Below are 20,244 nucleotides of genomic sequence, written 5' to 3'. Positions count from 1 at the left end.
AGCGTCCACCCTCCAGCTCTGGGAGCACAGCGTCCACCCTCCAGCTCTGGGAGCACAGCGTCCACCCTCCAGCTCTGGGAGCACAGCGTCCACCCTCCAGCTCTGGGAGCACAGCGTCCACCCTCCAGCTCTGGGAGCACAGCGTCCACCCTCCAGCTCTGGGAGCACAGCGTCCACACTCCAGCTCTGGGAGCACAGCGTCCACACTCCAGCTCTGGGAGCACAGCGTCCACACTCCAGCTCTGGGAGCTGAAGTGTGCGGAACTCCAGAACAAGCCAGACATTGAAACAGGAACACTGACCAATCTTCCCCCAGTGACAGACACCATCACCACCACTTCTTCACCCTGGGGGTTTTATAATTTTACAACAGTTGAGGGATTTCCTACCCCTCCCTCTCCAGGAGCAGAAGAACCCTGTACTGTGGTCCACCATCACCAAGGGTGAGTGTTTAAACAAACTGCTTGAGAGCTTTTCTGCACCTTCCGCAAAGAGTGGGTTCACCTCAGCTGCCTCTGGTGCCCCTCCTCTTTCTCGCACGATACACCTCAGCCTTTCCCACCTTAGCTTAGCTGTCTCCAACAACCCCTCTTCCACCCACTCTTTTCCGGCATCCTCCCTCTTCCTTTCCACTCCTGCTGAAGATGCTGGAAGGGGGTATTGGAGAAATCAACTGTTGCATGAACCGCCGAGTTTCCTACAGCGTCCAACAGTTACCCCCACTACACAACAGAAAATACTCCGTAGCGGTACATGTAAAGATAATCTCTTTTTGGTGATTAACAAGCCCCGCTTGCGCAGGGCAACAAAAAATTGCCCGAGACTCTGAGCGTTCCTCTCCACGGAAATCTTTAGTAAAAGGCGAAAGATTTATTCGATCTGAAGAGAAACCAGAGAACTGACAATCAGCCGTCGCCATTCTCTCCCCACACACCCCCTACCCCTCTAAAGTTAATGCGACCCGCTACATTTGTCACCAGAATCACAATAGCAGAGACCCCGCGATTTAACTCCAAGCAGTAAAACGTTATTTTACAATTCTTCACGCAAACCACAGGATGAGGAATTATTATTAACTTACATTTGCACAAAGCATTCTGGTATGTAAATAAGGGAGCGGGGCGTGACCAAGAACAGACTGAATTTGATAGCGGAACTCAGCATGTGTAGAGAGATTAACTGTCGACGTTGCGGCCCGAGACCCTCCATCAGGACGAGAAAGGAAGAGGAAAGCACCTTAAAACTGTGCCACCTTGTGTTAATAGACAATAGACAGTAGGTGCAGGGGTAGGCCATTCGGCCCGTCACTCACTGTGATCATGGCTGATCATACACAATCAGTACCCGGTTCCTGCCCTCTCCCCATATCTGGAGGCCAATTCTCTGGATGCTTTCAAGAAGGAGCTAGATAGGTATCTTATGGATAGGAGAATCAAGGGATATGAGGGCAAGGCAGGAACCGGGTATTGATAGTAGATGATCAGCCATGATCTCAAAATGGCGGTGCAGGCTCAAAGGGCCGAATGGTCTACTTCTGCACCTATTGTCTATTGTCTATCCCTTGACCCCGCTATCTATAAGAGCTCTAACTAACTCTCTCTTGAATGCATCCAGAGACTTGGCCTCCACTGCCTTCTGGGGCAGAGCATTCCACATATCCACCACTCTCTGAGTGAAAAAGTTTTTCCGCATCTCTGTTCTAAATGGCCTACCCCTTATTCTTAAGCTGTGGCCTCTAGTTCTGGACTCACCCATCAGCAGGAACATGCTTCCTGCCTCCAGCGTGTCCAATCCCTTAATAATCTTACATGTTTCAATCAGATCCCCTCTCATCCTAAATTCCAGTGGATACAGGCCCAGTCGCTCCAATCTTTCAACATATGACAGTCCCGCCATTCCGGGAATTATCTTTGTGAACCTACGCTGCACTCCCTCAATAGCAAGAATGTCCTTCCTCAAATTTGGAGACCAAAACTGTACACAGTACTCCAGGTGGGGTCTCACCAGGGCCCTGTACAGCTGCAGAAAGACCTCTTTACTCCTATACTCAATTCCTCTTGTTATAAAGGCCAGCATGCCATTAGCTTTCTTCACTGCCTGCTGTACCTGCATGCTTGCTTTCATTGACTGATGTGCAAGAACACCTAGATCTCGTTGTACTTCCCCTTTTCCTAATTTGACTCCATTTAGACAGTAATCTGCCTTCCTGGTCTTGCCACCAAAGTGGATAACCTCACATTTATCCACATTAAACTGCATCTGCCATATATTTGCCCACTCACCCAACCTGTCCAAGTCACCCTGCATTCTCATAACATCCTCCTGACACCCAGCTTTGTGTCATCAGCAAATTTCCTAATGTTACTTTTAATCCCTTCATCTAAATCATTAATGTATATTGTAAACAGCTGCTGTCCCAGCACCGAGAACCTTGCGGTACCCCACTGGTCGCAGCCTGCCATTCTGAAAGGGACCCATTAATCACCACTCTTTGTTTCCTGTCAGCCAGCCAATTTTCAATCCATGTCAGTACTCTGCCCCCAATACCATGTGCCCTAATTTTGCCCACTAATCTCCTTTGTGGGACTTCATCAAAAGCTTTCTGGAAGTCCAGGTCACTACATCCACTGGCTCTCCCTTGTCCATTTTCATAGTTACATCCTCAAAAAACTCCAGAAGATTAGTCAAGCATGATTTTCCCTTCATAAATCCATGCTGACTCAGACTGATCCTTCTACTGCTATCCAAATGTGTTGTAATTTCCTCTTTTATAATTGACTCCAGCATCTTTCCCACCACTGACGTCAGACTAACTGGTCGATAATTCCCTGTTTTCTCTCTCCCTCCTTTCTTGAAAAGTGGGACAACATTAGCCACCCTCTAATCAGCAGGAACTGTTCCTGAATCTATAGAACATTGGAAAATGATTACCAATGCATCCATGATTTCAAGAGCCACCTCTTTAAGTACCCTGGGATGCAGACCATCAGGTCCTGGGGACTTATCAGCCTTCAGACTCAACAGTTTATCCAACACCGTTTCTTGCCTAATATAAATTTCCTTCAGTTCATCCTTTACCCTAGTTCCTTTGGCCACTATTACATCTGGGAGATTGTTTGTGTCTTCCCTAGTGAAGACAGATCCAAAGTACCTGTTCAACTCGTCTGCCATTTCCTTGTTCCCCATAATAAATTCACCCATTTCTGTCTTCAATGGCCCAATTTTGGTCTTAACTATTTTTTTTTTTTGCTATTCACATACCTGAAGAAGCTTTTACTATCCTCCTTTATATTCTTGGCTAGTTTACCTTAGAACCTCATTTTTTCTTGGCGTATTGCCTTTTTTGTTATTTTCTGTTGCTCTTTAAAAGCTTCCCAGTCCTCCGGTTTCCCGCTCATCTTTGTTATGTTATACTTCTCTTTTATTTTTATACTGCCCTTTACATCCCTCGTCAGCCAAGGCCGCCCCTTACTCCCCTTAGGATCTTTCTTCCTCTTTGGAATGAACCGATCCTGCACCTTCTGCATTATTCCCAGAAATACCTGCCATTGTTGTTCCACTGTCTTCCCTGCTAGGGTATTGTTCCATTGAACTTTGGCCAGCTCCTCCCTCATAGCTCCGCAGTTCCCTTTGTTCAACTGTATACTAACACATCCGATTTTCCCTTCTCCTTCTCAAATTGTAAGTTTAAACTTATCATATGGCCACTACCTCCTAATGGTTCCTTTACCTCGAGGTCCCTGATCAAATCCGGTTCATTGCACAACACTAAACCTAGAATTGCCTTCTCCCTGGTAGGCTCCAGTACAAGCTGTTCTAAGAGTCCATCTCAGAGGCACTCCACAAACTCCCTTTCTTGGGGTCCAAGTGCCATTCTGATTCTCCCAGTCTACCTGCGTGTTGAAATTCCCCATGACAACTGTATCATTACCTTTGCGACATGCCAATTTTAACTCTTCATTCAACTTACGCTCTACACCCAGACTGCTGTTTCGGGGCCTGTAGATAACTCCCATTAGGGTCTTTCTACCCTTAGAATTTCTCAGTTCTATCCATACTGACTCTACATCCCCGATTCTACATTCTCCCTTGCAAGGGACTGAATATCATTCCTCACCAACACAGCCACCCCACCCCCTCTCCAGTCAGTCTGTCCTATCGATAAGATGTATATCCTTGAATATTCATTTTCCAGGCCCTCTCCGCTTGAAGCCATGTCTCTGTTATTCCCACAACATCGTACTTGCCGATTTCCAACAGAGCCTCAAACTCATCTACTTTATTCCTTATACTTCGTGCATTCATATATAATACTTTTAATTTGTTACTCCCCTCTCCTTTCATTTCAATTCCTATTTCACTTGGCCATACTGTATGATCTCTTCTTAAGCTTTCTACTGTTGTCCTTTTTAACGTTTCTTATTTTCACTTTCCCTTTAACTCCATCCTTACATTTCCAGTTCATCCCCACCCCACCCCCACCCCCACCCCCACCACTTAGTTTAAACTCATCCGTGTTGCAGTGGCAAACCTGTCTGCCACAATGCTGGTCCCCCGCCTATTAGGGTGCAATCATTGTGTTACATTTCAGCCCTGGGAAAAAGCCTCTGACTATCCACACCGCTATCAGGTCACCTGTCATCCTCCATCGCTCCAAGGAGAAAAGGCCGAGTTCACTCAACCTATTCTCATAAGGCATGCTCCCCAATCCAGGCAACATCCTTGTAAATCTCCTCTGCACCCTTTCTATGGTTTCCACATCCTTCCTGTAGTGAGGAGACCAGAACTGAGCACAGAGCATATATCCAAGTGGGGTCTGACCATGGTCCCCTATACAGCTGTAACATTACTTCTCGGCTCTTGAACTCAATCCCACGGTTCATGAAAGACAACACACCGTAAGATTTCTTAGGAACTGTCAACCAGGGAATAATGCCAGAATATCCTACGGACGATCACAATCTTTTCTTTGGTGATTAACAAGCCCCGCCTGCGCAGGGCAACAAAAAATTGCCCGAGACTCTGAGCGTTCCTCTCCACGGAAATCTTTAGTAAAAGGCGAAAGATTTATTCGATCTGAAGAGAAACCAGAGAACTGACAATCAGCCGTCGCCATTCTCTCCCCACACACCCCCTACCCCTCTAAAGTTAATGCGACCCGCTACATTTGTCACCAGAATCACAACGGAACAGAAACAACACTTTAGCAAAACTTCATAAAACAGCAGAAAGTCGATTTACAAGGTCTTTTACGAACTACAAAAGGAATTATATTCTTTTTTTTGCATTTGCGCAAAGCATTGTGGTATGTAAATAAGGGTCGGGGCGTGACCAAGCACCGGGTTCACTTCCGGTGGGTTGTGTGTTACGGAGAACAAAACCGGGTTCGGAATGTGATACACGGGGAAAGTAGATACTGCATAGCAGTTTCAAAATAAACTTCATTCACAATATAAATTGCAAGAATAAGCCGTGCAATACCTTTTCTTTGTTACATTCATAGTCAATTCCATTCGTTAAAACCAATAGGACTGTTGCCACTCATGAGACCCTCTGGGGTGTTTCACTATTACATTAATTGTGGGGCTTCCCCACCGACCTGACCCCTCTCTTTCCTGCAGTGGATGAACCCTACACTGTCGTCCTTGCAAACACCAGGAACTCTGCAGATGCTGGAAATTCAAGCAACACACACAAAATGCTGGTGGAACACAGCAGGCCGGGCAGCATCTATAGGAGAAGTACAGTCAACGTTTGATCCTGTACAGTCCTGACGAAGGGTCTCGGCTCGAAACGTCGACTGTACTTCTCCTATAGATGCTGCCTGGCCTGCTGAGTTCCACCAGCATTTTGTGTGTGTTACTGTGGTCCTTGGAGTGACTGCACCAGGTTTCAGTGAGTCCCTCTGCACGTAACCTGGAATGTGCCAGTCGGGCCATCTTGACATACTAGTGCAGGATTTTGTGAATAAAACACGTGATTAATATTGTGTGCTTAACAGAAGCCTTTACTTCCATTACCAACAAAGCAAAAGCAGTCACCTTACACTGACGTCACTACTACACCGGCTCCTAAAGTTAACACAACTGAAAGACAGTGTTTGTGAATAATGTCCAACAGTTTATATGAACAATATGTGTCACCCATTACACCAGTCCACACTGACAGCCCAAAATGGGAAATGGTGGCAACACTCAGACCAGGTGCCAGTGAAGGCCATTTGGCCCCTCATACCTAACCCCCTTCAGTAAACTCATGGTTACTCTGGCCTGACCTCAGATCCTCTTTCCTTCCTGCGGGGTTTAACCCTTCACTCTTCTACCAAAACTCCATCGTTCAGCCTGGACTGCAGCGATTTTACCTGCAATATCTGCTGATCATCCACTTTCAGCAATCACTCCCTTACCCAGAATAAAAACTACAAGAATAAACCACACAACCTCTTTCATTCTTACATGACAGAGTCAATGCTTTCAGTAATGTTTTATTGTACACAGGACCTAGACCCTCGATGTCCGGTGTCAGAATCAGAAAGGCTTCAGACAAGCAGAAGGGAGAAAAGGAAGATGTTAGGAACTGGAGGCCAATTTCTCTCCTTAGCATCGACCACAAGATCCTGCCCAAGGCAATCGCCAACAGGGTCAGGTCTGCTCTGGGACAGGTGATCCACCCGGACCAAACCTGTGCTGTACCGGGCAGGAAGATCTCGGACAGCCTCACGCTGCTGAGGGACACCATCACTTACGAGCAGGACAGGGGGGTGGACGCCTGCCTGGTCAGCTTGGACCAGGACAAAGCCTTCAACAGGATATCGTACATGGCGGATGTACTCTCCAAAATGGGATTTGGGGAGGGAATCCGGAATTGGATCAGACTGCTCTACACGGACATCTGTAGCGCAGTCCAGGTCAACGGGTGGGAAACAGGCAGCTTCCCCATTAGGTCTGGAGTCAGGCAGGGCTGCCCTCTCTCCCCTGTCTTGTTCGTGTGCTGCATAGAACCCTTTGCCGAAGCCATCAGGAGGGATGAGGGCATAAGAGAGGTGATGCTGCCAGGCAGTGGAGGGACCCAAGTCAAAACCTCCCTGTACATGGACGACGTCACCGTCTTCTGCTCCGATCCGAGGTCAGTTCACAGGCTGATCAGCATCTGCGAACAGTTTGAGCTGGCGTCAGGGGCCAGGGTCAACCGCACAAACAGCGAAGCCATGCTTTTCGCCAACTTGTCAACCGATCCAGCGTCCCCTTCACCATCAAGGCTGATCACGTGAAGGTGTTGGGGATCTGGTTCGGAGGGGCCAAGGTGTGCAACAAGAACTGGCAGGAGCAGACTGCCAAGGTGAAACAGAAACTGGGGCTTTGGGAGGGGGCAATCCCTTTCGATAACGGGCAAGAACCTGGTTATCAGGTGTGAGGTGCTCTCAGGGCTGCTGTACTTGGCGCAGGTGTGGCCAGTCCCCCGCCCCTTCAGCTCAGAAATCACCTGAGCCGTCTTCAGATTTGTCTGGGGATCCAAGGTGGAGCCGGTCAGACCGACCACCATGCTCAAGATCCTGGACAACGGGGGCAAAAACATTCCCAGTGTCGCCCTCACCCTGATGGCCAGCTTCGTGTGTGGCTGCATCAGGTTGTGTGTGGATCCCAAATACGTGGGCACCAAGTACCACTATGTGCCCAGGTTCTACCTGTTGCCCTGGCTAGGAAGGATGGGTCTGGCTTCTTTCCCGCGCAACACCCCTGTCAGCTGGTCATTGCCGCCATACCTGTCCTTCTTAGAGAAGTTCTTCCAGGTCAATGCCTTTCTCCACAGGGCCATCAGGCAGTGGTCAGTACGCAAGGTCCTGCAGGCGCTGCAGGAGAAGAACGTGATGCACACAGTGGGGTGGTTCCCTGAGCAGACCGTCCAGTTTACCTGGCAAAATGCCTCATCGTTAGACCTCACCAACAGGCACCAAGACCTCGCCTGGCTGGTGGAGAGAGGGGCCCTCCCAGTCCGATCCCTCCTGTACGCCCAGAACATCGTCTCCACACCCCACTGCCCACGGGAGGACTGCAGTGAGGAGGAGTCGGTGACCCACCTCTATGCACACTGTAGGTTTGTGGAGAAGGTGTGGAGGAGGAGGGAAGGGGCAGTGTCGAGGTTCATCCCCAGCAGCTGTGTGTCAGAGGACTCTCTGACCCGGGGGCGCACACCGAGACCAACATCCGGTGCTGCTGGCAGATCATCAACTCGGTGAAAGACGCTCTTTGGTCAGCCCAAAACTTGATGGTCTACCAGCACATGGAGATGTCCGTGGGGGAATGCTGCCGACTGGCACACTCTCGGCTGAGGGACGCACTCAAACGGTGCAGCCACCGCAAGGGCCCGGTGGGGAAGGACCACAGTTTAGAGTTCTTCTCCCGCGTGAGTGGGAGGGGTAGGGTGGCAAGGAGTATACCCCTCATCAGTGGTGTGGGTAGATGAACCAACATAGTGCCACGTGAGTGGCTGAGGGTGTGGAAATGTCTGTAAAGGATTGAGAGTCAATGACTGGTTTATTGTAAATAACTTTACTTTTGAATAAGAATTGAGAGTCACGAATGGTTAATTGTAAATAATTTTATTTCTGAATATTTTTCAAATGAAGTATATTTTTGGAGAAAAAAAAAGTGCTACACCTGCCCCTATACCACTTCCCTCACTAACATTCAGGGCCCCAACTGTCCTTCAAGGTGAGGTGATACTTCACCTGTGAGTCCGTTGGGGTCATATACGGCGTCCAGCGATCCCGATGAAGCCTTCTGAGTATCAGTCGGACTGGGAGACTGCTTCGCAGAGCACATACTCTCCATCTGCCAGAAAAAGTGCTGACCATCCATTTCAATTCTACGTCCTTTTCTCATTCCACGGTCTACTCTACTGCTGTGATTAGGCCCCACTCAGAGCATCTGTCTGGGTAGGGTTCAACCTGATAGCACAAAGATCAATTTCTCCGACTTCTGGTAATTGAGCCCCGCCCAGCATTCCCCCATTCCTGTTTCCCTTCCTCACCTTATTTGTCTCATCACCACCCTCTGGTGCTCCTCCCCCTTCCCTTTCTTCCATGATCTTCTCTCCTCTCCTATCAGATTCTGCCTTCACCAGTCCGTTATCTCTCTCACCAAATGACTTCCCAGCTCTTTAATTCATCTCTCTCAGCTTCACCTATTACCTTGTGCGTCTCCCTTTCTCACTCTGCCTTCTCGTCTATGCATCCAGCCCTGATGAAAGGAATCAGCCGACCCCTGAGCTGATGCCGACTGGCCTGCCGAGTTTCTCCGGATTTCCAGCGCCTACAAACCTCCGCCAGTTTTTTAAAATTCAAATTAAAGATATTTACAGTTCATTGACTCTCAAACCTTAGGCAAGGATTAAAGAGTTATTTACAATAAAATAAAATTATTAACAATAAACATCCGGGCATTGACTCTCATTCCTTTACCGAAGTTCCTTTATGGTCTATACATTTCCTGGAGCACTATGTTGACTCATCTATCCACACCGCTGATGAGGGGTATTCTCCTCCCCACCTGACCCCTCCCATCCCGCAGGTGATGAACCCTAGACTGTGGTCCTTCCCCAATGAGCCTTTGCCGTGGCTGCACCGAGTTTGAGTGCGTCCCTCAGCACGGACTCCTGCAGCCGAGAGTGCCAGTCGGCAGCATTCCCCCACAGACATCTCCGTGTGCTGGTAGACCATCAAGTTTCGGGCCGACCAAAGAGCGTCTTTAACTGAGTTGATGATCTGCCAGCAGCACCGGATGTTGGTCTCTGTGTGCGTCCCCATAGATCAGAGAGTCCTCTGTTATGCAGCTGCTGGGGATGAACCTCGACACCGCCCCTTCCATCCTCCTCCACACCTTCTCCACGAACCCACAGTGTGCAAAGAGGTGGGTCATCGACTCCTCCTCACTGCAGTCCTCCAGTGGGCCAGTTAGTTTAAAGTCAATAACTTCTACCTTAGACCACAAACTTATCAATCACCCCAGCTGTGGACACTTTCTGGAGGTCCAAGATCCGTATGCTCCACGACCGCCGGACTAAGTGTGTAAATGTAGGAGGGGACTATGTTGAAAACTAAATGTGCTAGGTTTTCTAAAATTGACTCCTTTTACCCTGGGCCATGAACTTATCAATCACCCCCCCACCCCCCTCCATACATGTACTTGTGTGTGTGAGACAATGAACTCAACTTCGACTTTGATGCTCTATCTGAATGTTCTGGTCATTCGCAGGATGTTCTGCTATGTTGGACTCTCATTGCAGGTGGAGAAAGTCCTGAGTAGGGGCTCCTTTGAGCAGAAATCCATCAGGCTAGAATGTGTTTGGAGTCCTGAGAAGAGGGAGGGTAATGGTCCAGCTGGGATGTAGCCTGAATGGTGGTGAAGCAGCTGATCTTTGTGCTGTCATTCCAACACACTGGCAACCCCATACCACTCTGGAAGCTGCATTCAGGAGCAACCTGCTGCTTTTCCTACTGCAAGGTCCCTCAGCTGAGAGACACGCGGTCCTGATAAAGTCCTAACACTAGCCTTTGTTCACCCAGAACCGTTCTCAGCGATGGATACGAAGGCAGACATTCATTGCTGCTGGATGACCATCAACTCTGTGTAAAAGAAATGGAGATCTGCTCAAACCTTTTGGTCTTTTTGCAGAAGGAACAGATCAGAAATGTTGCCAAGTAGCAAAAGGCACCTTGGCAAGCAGGAATATGCTCTGTAAGGGGCAGTAAAGCACTATGCAGCTAAACAATGGACCTATGACAAAAGTTTGCTCTTTCTTGCCACCTCTCCCAAACTGTTCACCACAATATACAACAGGATATTGTCTATGGGATGGGTGGATCCATAACTAGAATAAGATGCCTTAATATTTGACTGCAACATACAATAGCAGTCTATAACTGCATAAACCGGGTATGTAAATACAAAATAAAACTCCAAACTCCCAATTTACAAATTGTTCTCTCACCTTCATTGTGGTCATGGAGCGTGGGTATCACATTCACTGTCTGAATAACATGACCTCAATGATCACATGGCTTTACTGCACTGCAGGGAATTTTCTTCAAAATTACTGGTCTTATGGGTGCATGAAACAAAGGTACATTTGTGTGCCTTCTCAACCAGAATGACTGGTATTTGCTGATGATACAACCACTGCTGGCAGAATCTCAGGTGGAGATGAGAGGACGTACAAGAGTGAGATATGCCAGCTGGTTGAGTGGTGTCACAGCGACAAACTTGCACTCAATGTCAATAAGACAAAAGAGCTGATTCAAGTCAAGTCTGTTTTATTGTCATTTTGACCATAACGGCTATGTACAGTGCATAGTAAAAATGAGACGTTGTTTTTCAGGACCATGGTGTTACATGACACAGTACAAAAACTAGACTGAACTACATAAAAAACAACTCAGAGAAAAAAAACAACTACACTAGACTACAGACCTACCCAGGACTGCATAAAGTGCACAAAACAGTGCAGGCATTACAACAAATAATAAACAGGACAGTAGGGCAGTAAGGTGTCAGCCCAGGCTCTGGGTATTGAGGAGTCTGATAGCTTGGGGGAAGAAACTGTTACATAGTCTGGACGGGAGAGTCTGAATGCTTTGGTGCCTTTTCTCAGACTGCAGGAGGGAGAAGAGTTTGTATGAGGGGTGCGTGGGGTCCTTCATAATGCTGTTTGCAGATGCAGCGTGTGGTGTAAATGTCCATGATGGCGGGAAGAGAGACCCGGATGATCTTCTCAACTGACCTCACTATCTACTGCAGGGTCTTGCAATCCGAGATGGTGCAATTTCCAAACCAGGCAGTGATGCAGCTGCTCAGGATGCTCTCAATACAACCCCTGTAGAATGTGATGAGATGTGATTACTTCGCAAAAAGTAGACATGCTGCTGGGTTTTCTTTGCAATGGAGCTGGTATTGAGGGACCAGGTGAGATTCTCCATCAGGAGAACACCAAGAAATTTGGTGCTCTTAACGATCTCTACCGAGGAGCCGTCGATGTTCAGCGGGGAGTGGTCACTCCATGCCCTCTTGAAGTCAACAACCATCTCTTTTGTTTTGTTCACATTCAGAGATAGGTTGTTGGCTCTACACCAGTCCGTTAGCTGCTGCACCTCCTCTCCAGCTGTGTGTTGCGGCACAGATGTGGGTCAGTGGACTGAGCACACAGCCCTAGGGGGCCCCGTGCTCAGTGTGATGGTGTTGAAGATGCTGCTTCCGATCCAGACTGACTGAGGTCTCCCTCTCCCGGTCTGACTGATCGTGGATTTCAGAAAGAGTAACATAAACCAATCTCATAGAAGGATCATAAGTGGAGAGAGTGAGCAGTTTCAAGTTCCTGGGTGTCAAGATCTCTGAGGATCTAACCTGGTCCTAACATATCGATGTACTCAACAGTTAATAACTCATCGGGGTGATTGATAAGTTTGTGGCCTAAGGTAGCAGGAGATTTGTTAACTTCAAACTTTCTGCATAATCACTCAAAAAGAGTTTCCCTGCATGTGCATGAGATGAGAGCTGTATAACTCATCATCTCCTTCTTAGGCCACAAACTTATCAATCACCCATCTGTGGAAAACTCCTGGAGGTCCAAGATCCGTATGCTCCACGACCGCTGGACTAAGTGTGTAAATGTAGGAGGGGACTATGTTGAAAAATAAATGTGCTAGGTTTTCTAAAATTGACTCCTTAGGACACAAACATATCAATCACCCCTTGTGGTCATAAAGAAGGCAAGATAGCAACTATACTTCATTAGCAGTTTGAAGAGATTTGGTTTGTCGACTAAAACACTCAAAAAACTTCTGTAGGTGTACCATGGAGAGCATTCTGCCAGGCTGCATCACTGTCTGGTATGGGGGGGCTACTACAGAAGACCAAAAGATACTACAGAAAGTTAGTCAGCTGCATGTTTGGTACTAACCTCCGTAGTATCCAAGACATCTTAGAGGAGTAGCGTCTCAGGAAGGTGATGTCCAATATTAAGAACCCCCATCACCCAGGGCATTCCCTCTTCTCACTGTTACCACAAGGAAGGCAGTACAGAAGCCTAAAGGCTCACATTCAGCGATTCAGGAACAGCTTCTCCCCCACTGCTATATGATTCCTAAATGCACATTGAACCCATGAACACTACCTCACTTTTTAAAAATATAGTTTTTGCAATATTTTAAATCTATTTAATATATATATATTTACTGTAATTGATTGATTTCTATATTGTTATGCATTGCATTGAACTGCTGCTGCCAAGTTAACAAGTTTCATGACACATGCCGGTGATAATAAACCTGATTCTGATTCTGAAATTTCTGACTGACCCTTGGGTCCCTTTATAATTTATTACTTCTAAACTTTTAACCAAGAAAACAGCATCCATTATCAAGGACCCCCATTTCCTGGCCATGCTCTTTTCTCGCTATTATCATCAGGCAGGAGGGGCAGAATTAGAATTAATATCACCAGTAGATGTCATGAAATTTGTTAACTTTACAGCAACAGTACAATGAAATATATGACAAATAAATACAGAAAAACAGACTTACTTTAAGTATATATATGTCCATTAAATAATTAACTTAAAGTAAGTAGTGCAAAAAACCCCAGAAATAATAAAGTAGTGAGGTAGTATTCATGGGTTCAATGTCTATTTAGGAATGAGATGGCAGAGGGGAAGAAGCTGTCCCTGAATCCCTGAGTGCATGCCTTCAGGTTTCTGTACCTCCTTCCCGACAGTAACGGTATGAAGAGAACATGTCCTGGGTAGTGGGGATCCTTACTGATAGATCCTGAGGCGCCACTCCTTGAAGATGTCTTGGATTCTACTGAGGCTGATAGCCAAGATGGAGATGACTAATTTTACAAGTTTCAGTAACTTATTTTGATCTCATGCAGTAGCACCCCCCCCACCCCCCCCCCCCCATACCAGGCAGTGATACAGCCAGTCAGGATGCTCTTCATGATACATTTCGAGTCTGAAAGAAGCCTACGGTTCCACACCACCAGGTTCAGGAACAGTTATGACCCTAGAGCCATCCGGCTCCTGAACCAGCAATGATAATTTCACTGTCTGAACAAATTTCACAACCAGCAGACTCACTTTCAAAGAGTATGTATTATTTATTTACTTATTATTTATTATATGCACAATTTATTAATATTATTCAATTTTTGGTATTTGCATAGTTTGTCTTCTTTTGACCATTCTCATCTTTGTGTAGTTTTTCATCGATCCTATTGTATGTCTTTGTTCTACTGTGAATGCCTGCAAGAAAATGAATCTCAGGGTGGTACAGTATATGGTGACATATATGTACTTTGATAATGAACTTACAGGCTCGAAGGGCCGAATGGTCTACTTCTGCACCTATTGTCTATTGTCTATCCCTTGACCCCGCTATCTATAAGAGCTCTAACTAACTCTCTCTTGAATGCATCCAGAGACTTGGCCTCCACTGCCTTCTGGGGCAGAGCATTCCACATATCTACCACTCTCTGAGTGAAAAAGTTTTTCCGCATCTCTATTCTAAATGGCCTACCCCTTATTCTTAAGCTGTGGCCTCTAGTTCTGGACTCACCCATCAGCGGGAACATGCTTCCTGCCTCCAGCGTGTCCAATCCATTAATAATCTTATATGTTTCAATCAGATCCCCTCTCATCCTAAATTCCAGTGGATACAGGCCCAGTCGCTCCAATCTTTCAACATATGACAGTCCCGCCATCCCGGGAATTATCTTTGTGAACCTACGCTGCACTCCCTCAATAGCAAGAATGTCCTTCCTCAAATTTGGAGACCAAAACTGTACACAATACTCCAGGTGGGGTCTCACCAGGGCCCTGTACAGCTGCAGAAAGACCTCTTTACTCCTATACTCAATTCCTCTTGTTATAAAGGCCAGCATGCCATTAGCTTTCTTTACTGCCTGCTGTACCAGCATGTTTGCTTTCATTGACTGATGTACAAGAACACCTAGATCTCGTTGTACTTCCCCTTTTCCTAATTTGACTCCATTTAGACAGTAATCTGCCTTCCTGGTCTTGCCACCAAAGTGGATAACCTCACATTTATCCACATTAAACTGCATCTGCCATATATTTGCCCACTCACCCAACCTGTCCAAGTCACCCTGCATTCTCATAACATCCTCCTGCCACCCAGCTTTGTGTCATCAGCAAATTTCCTAATGTTACTTTTAATCCCTTCATCTAAATCATTAATGTATATTGTAAACAGCTGCAGTCCCAGCACTGAACCTTGCGGTACCCCACTGGTCACAGCCTGCCATTCTGAAAGGGACCCATTAATCACCACTCTTTGTTTCCTGTCAGCCAGCCAATTTTCAATCCATGTCAGTACTCTGCCCCCAATACCATGTGCCCTAATTTTGCCCACTAATCTCCTATGTGGGACTTTATCAAAAGCTTTCTGGAAGTCCAGGTCACTACATCCACTGGCTCTCCCTTGTCCATTTTCATAGTTACATCCTCAAAAAACTCCAGAAGATTAGTCAAGCATGATTTTCCCTTCATAAATCCATGCTGACTCAGACTGATCCTGTTACTGCTATCCAAATGTGTTGTAATTTCCTCTTTTATAATTGACTCCAGCATCTTTCCCACCACTGACGTCAGACTAACTGGTCGATAATTCCCTGTTTTCTCTCTCCCTCCTTTCTTGAAAAGTGGGACAACATTAGCCACCCTCTAATCAGCAGGAACTGTTCCTGAATCTATAGAACATTGGAAAATGATTACCAATGCGTCCACAATTTCTAGAGCCACCTCTTTAAGTACCCTGGGATGCAGACCATCAGGTCCCGGGGACTTATCAGCCTTCAGACTCAACAGTCTATCCAACACCGTTTCTTGCCTAATATAAATTTCCTTCAGTTCATCCTTTACCCTAGTTCCTTTGGCCACTATTACATCTCGACGATTGTTTGTGTCTTCCCTAGTGAAGACAGATCCAAAGTACCTGTTCAACTCGTCTGCCATTTCCTTGTTCCCCATAATAAGTTCACCCATTTCTGTCTTCAATGGCCCAATTTTGGTCTTAACTATTTTTTTTTTTTTGCTATTCACATACCTGAAGAAGCTTTTACTATCCTCCTTTATATTCTTGGCTAGTTTACCTTAGAACCTTATTTTTTCTTGGCGTATTGCCTTTTTTGTTATTTTCTGTTGCTCTTTAAAAGCTTCCCAGTCCTCCGGTTTCCCGCTCATCTTTGTTATGTTATACTTCTCTTTTATTTTTATACTGCCCTTTACCTCCCTCGTCAGCCAAGGCCGCCCCTTACTCCCCTTAGGATCTTTCTTCCTCTTTGGAATGAACCGATCCTGCACCTTCTGCATTATTCCCAGAAATACCTGCCATTGTTGTTCCACTGTCTTCCCTGCTAGGGTATTGTTCCATTGAACTTTGGCCAGCTCCTCCCTCATAGCTCCGTAGTTCCCTTTGTTCAACTGTATACTAACACATCCGATTTTCCCTGCTCCTTCTCAAATTGTAAGTTTAAACTTATCATATGGCCACTACCTCCTAATGGTTCCTTTACCTCGAGGTCCCTGATCAAATCCGGTTCATTGCACAACACTAAACCTAGAATTGCCTTCTCCCTGGTAGGCTCCAGTACAAGCTGTTCTAAGAGTCCATCTCAGAGGCACTCCACAAACTCCCTTTCTTGGGGTCCAAGTGCCATTCTGATTCTCCCAGTCTACCTGCGTGTTGAAATTCCCCATGACAACTGTATCATCACCTTTGCGACATGCCAATTTTAACTCTTCATTCAACTTACGCTCTACACCCAGACTGCTGTTTGGGGGCCTGTAGATAACTCCCATTAGGGTCTTTCTACTCTTAGAATTTCTCAGTTCTATCCATACTGACTCTACATCCCCGATTCTACATTCTCCCTTGCAAGGGACTGAATATCATTCCTCACCAACACAGCCACCCCACCCCCTCTCCAGTCAGTCTGTCCTATCGATAAGATGTATATCCTTGAATATTCATTTTCCAGGCCCTCTCCGCTTGAAGCCATGTCTCTGTTATTCCCACAACATCGTACTTGCCGATTTCCAACAGAGCCTCAAACTCATCTACTTTATTCCTTATACTTCGTGTATTCATATATAATACTTTTAATTTGTTACTCCCCTCTCCTTTCATTTCAATTCCTATTTCACTTGGCCATACTGTATGATCTCTTCTTAAGCTTTCTACTGTTGTCCTTTTTAACGTTTCTTATTTTCACTTTCCCTTTAACTCCATCCTTACATTTCCAGTTCATCCCCACCCCACCCCCACCCCCACCCCCACTACTTAGTTTAAACTCATCCGTGTTGCAGTGGCAAACCTGTCTGCCACAATGCTGGTCCCCCGCCTATTAGGGTGCAATCATTGTGTTAGCCATTTCAGCCCTGGGAAAAAGCCTCTGACTATCCACACCGCTATCAGGTCACCTGTCATCCTCCATCGCTCCAAGGAGAAAAGGCCGAGTTCACTCAACCTATTCTCATAAGGCATGCTCCCCAATCCAGGCAACATCCTTGTAAATCTCCTCTGCACCCTTTCTATGGTTTCCACATCCTTCCTGTAGTGAGGAGACCAGAACTGAGCACAGAGCATATATCCAAGTGGGGTCTGACCATGGTCCCCTATACAGCTGTAACATTACTTCTCGGCTCTTGAACTCAATCCCACGGTTCATGAAAGACAACACACCGTAAGAATTTTTAGGAACTGTCAACCAGGGAATAATGCCAGAATATCCTACGGACGATCACAATCTTTTCTTTGGTGATTAACAAGCCCCGCCTGCGCAGGGCAACAAAAAATTGCCCGAGACTCTGAGCGTTCCTCTCCACGGAAATCTTTAGTAAAAGGCGAAAGATTTATTCGATCTGAAGAGAAACCAGAGAACTGACCATCAGCCGTCGCCATTCTCTCCCCACACACCCCCTACCCCTCTAAAGTTAATGCGACCCGCTACATTTGTCACCAGAATCACAACGGAACAGAAACAACACTTTAGCAAAACTTCATAAAACAGCAGAAAGTCGATTTACAAGGTCTTTTACGAACTACAAAAGGAATTATATTCTTTTTTTGCATTTGCGCAAAGCATTGTGGTATGTAAATAAGGGGCGGGGCGTGACCAAGCACCGGGTTCACTTCCGGTGGGTTGTGTGTTACGGAGAACAAAACCGGGTTCGGAATGTGATACACGGGGAAAGTAGATACTGCATAGCAGTTTCAAAATAAACTTCATTCACAATATAAATTGCAAGAATAAGCCGTGCAATACCTTTTCTTTGTTACATTCATAGTCAATTCCATTCGGTAAAACCAATAGGACTGTTGCCACTCATGAGACCCTCTGGGGTGTTTCACTATTACATTAATTGTGGGGCTTCCCCACCGACCTGACCCCTCTCTTTCCTGCAGTGGATGAACCCTACACTGTCGTCCTTGCAAACACCAGGAACTCTGCAGATGCTGGAAATTCAAGCAACACACACAAAATGCTGGTGGAACACAGCAGGCCGGGCAGCATCTATAGGAGAAGTACAGTCAACGTTTGATCCTGTACAGTCCTGACGAAGGGTCTCGGCTCGAAACGTCGACTGTACTTCTCCCTATAGATGCTGCCTGGCCTGCTGAGTTCCACCAGCATTTTGTGTGTGTTACTGTGGTCCTTGGAGTGACTGCACCAGGTTTCAGTGAGTCCCTCTGCACCTAACCTGGAATGTGCCAGTCGGGCCATCTTGACATACTAGTGCAGGATTTTGTGAATAAAACACGTGATTAATATTGTGTGCTTAACAGAAGCCTTTACTTCCATTACCAACAAAGCAAAAGCAGTCATCTTACACTGATGTCACTACTACACCGGCTCCTAAAGTTAACACAACTGAAAGACAGTGTTTGTGAATAATGTCCAACAGTTTATATGAACAATATGTGTCACCCATTACACCAGTCCACACTGACAGCCCAAAATGGGAAATGGTGGCAACACTCAGACCAGGTGCCAGTGAAGGCCATTTGGCCCCTCGTACCTAACCCCCTTCAGTAAACTCATGGTTACTCTGGCCTGACCTCAGATCCTCTTTCCTTCCTGCGGGGTTTAACCCTTCACTCTTCTACAGACCAAAACTCCATCGTTCAACCTGGACTGCAGCGATTTTACCTGCAATATCTGCTGATCATCCACTTTCAGCAATCACATGCACCCTCTATACCCCCTCCCTTACCCAGAATAAAAACTACAAGAATAAACCACACAACCTCTTTCATTCTTACATGACAGAGTCAATGCTTTCAGTAATGTTTTATTGTACACAGGACCTAGACCCTCGATGTCCGGTGTCAGAATCAGAAAGGCTTCAGACAAGCAGAAGGGAGAAAAGGAAGATGTTAGGAACTGGAGGCCAATTTCTCTCCTTAGCATCGACTACAAGATCCTGCCCAAGGCAATCGCCAACAGGGTCAGGTCTGCTCTGGGATAGGTGATCCACCCGGACCAAACCTGTGCTGTACCGGGCAGGAAGATCTCGGACAGCCTCACGCTGCTGAGGGACACCATCACTTACGAGCAGGACAGGGGGGTGGACGCCTGCCTGGTCAGCTTGGACCAGGACAAAGCCTTCAACAGGATATCGTACATGGCGGATGTACTCTCCAAAATGGGATTTGGGGAGGGAATCCGGAATTGGATCAGACTGCTCTACACAGACATCTGTAGCGCAGTCCAGGTCAACGGGTGGGAAACAGGCAGCTTCCCCATTAGGTCTGGAGTCAGGCAGGGCTGCCCTCTCTCCCCTGTCTTGTTTGTGTGCTGCATAGAACCCTTTGCCGAAGCCATCAGGAGGGATGAGGGCATAAGAGAGGTGATGCTGCCAGGCAGTGGAGGGACCCAAGTCAAAACCTCCCTGTACATGGACGACGTCACCGTCTTCTGCTCTGATCCGAGGTCAGTTCACAGGCTGATCAGCATCTGCGAACAGTTTGAGCTGGCGTCAGGGGCCAGGGTCAACCGCACAAACAGCGAAGCCATGCTTTTCGGCAACTTGTCAACCGATCCAGCGTCCCCTTCACCATCAAGGCTGATCACGTGAAGGTGTTGGGGATCTGGTTCGGAGGGGTCGAGGCGTGCAACGGGAGCAGACTGCCAAGGTGAAACAGAAACTGGGGCTTTGGGGGGAGGGGGC

The 20,244-nt window shown here is 46.8% G+C and overlaps 3 non-coding genes across 3 annotated transcripts; all 3 read right to left on the bottom strand.

The window, feature by feature from the left end:
* Positions 1 to 785: 785 nt before the first annotated feature.
* Positions 786 to 899, bottom strand: LOC132403340 (U5 spliceosomal RNA). Its single transcript, XR_009515246.1, has one exon. It is a non-coding gene; the product is annotated as a U5 spliceosomal RNA (small nuclear RNA).
* A 4,083-nt stretch (positions 900 to 4,982) lies between these two features.
* On the bottom strand, positions 4,983 to 5,096 carry LOC132403344 (U5 spliceosomal RNA). The gene has a single exon (XR_009515250.1). It is a non-coding gene; the product is annotated as a U5 spliceosomal RNA (small nuclear RNA).
* A 12,744-nt stretch (positions 5,097 to 17,840) lies between these two features.
* On the bottom strand, positions 17,841 to 17,954 carry LOC132403343 (U5 spliceosomal RNA). The gene has a single exon (XR_009515249.1). It is a non-coding gene; the product is annotated as a U5 spliceosomal RNA (small nuclear RNA).
* Positions 17,955 to 20,244: the final 2,290 nt, after the last annotated feature.

The sequence above is a fragment of the Hypanus sabinus genome, chromosome 12 (assembly GCF_030144855.1).
Source record: "Hypanus sabinus isolate sHypSab1 chromosome 12, sHypSab1.hap1, whole genome shotgun sequence".
NCBI classification, from domain to species: Eukaryota; Metazoa; Chordata; class Chondrichthyes; order Myliobatiformes; family Dasyatidae; genus Hypanus; species Hypanus sabinus.
The sequence above is the reverse complement of the archived record's forward strand: the minus strand, read 5'-3'. Positions and strand labels throughout refer to the sequence as shown.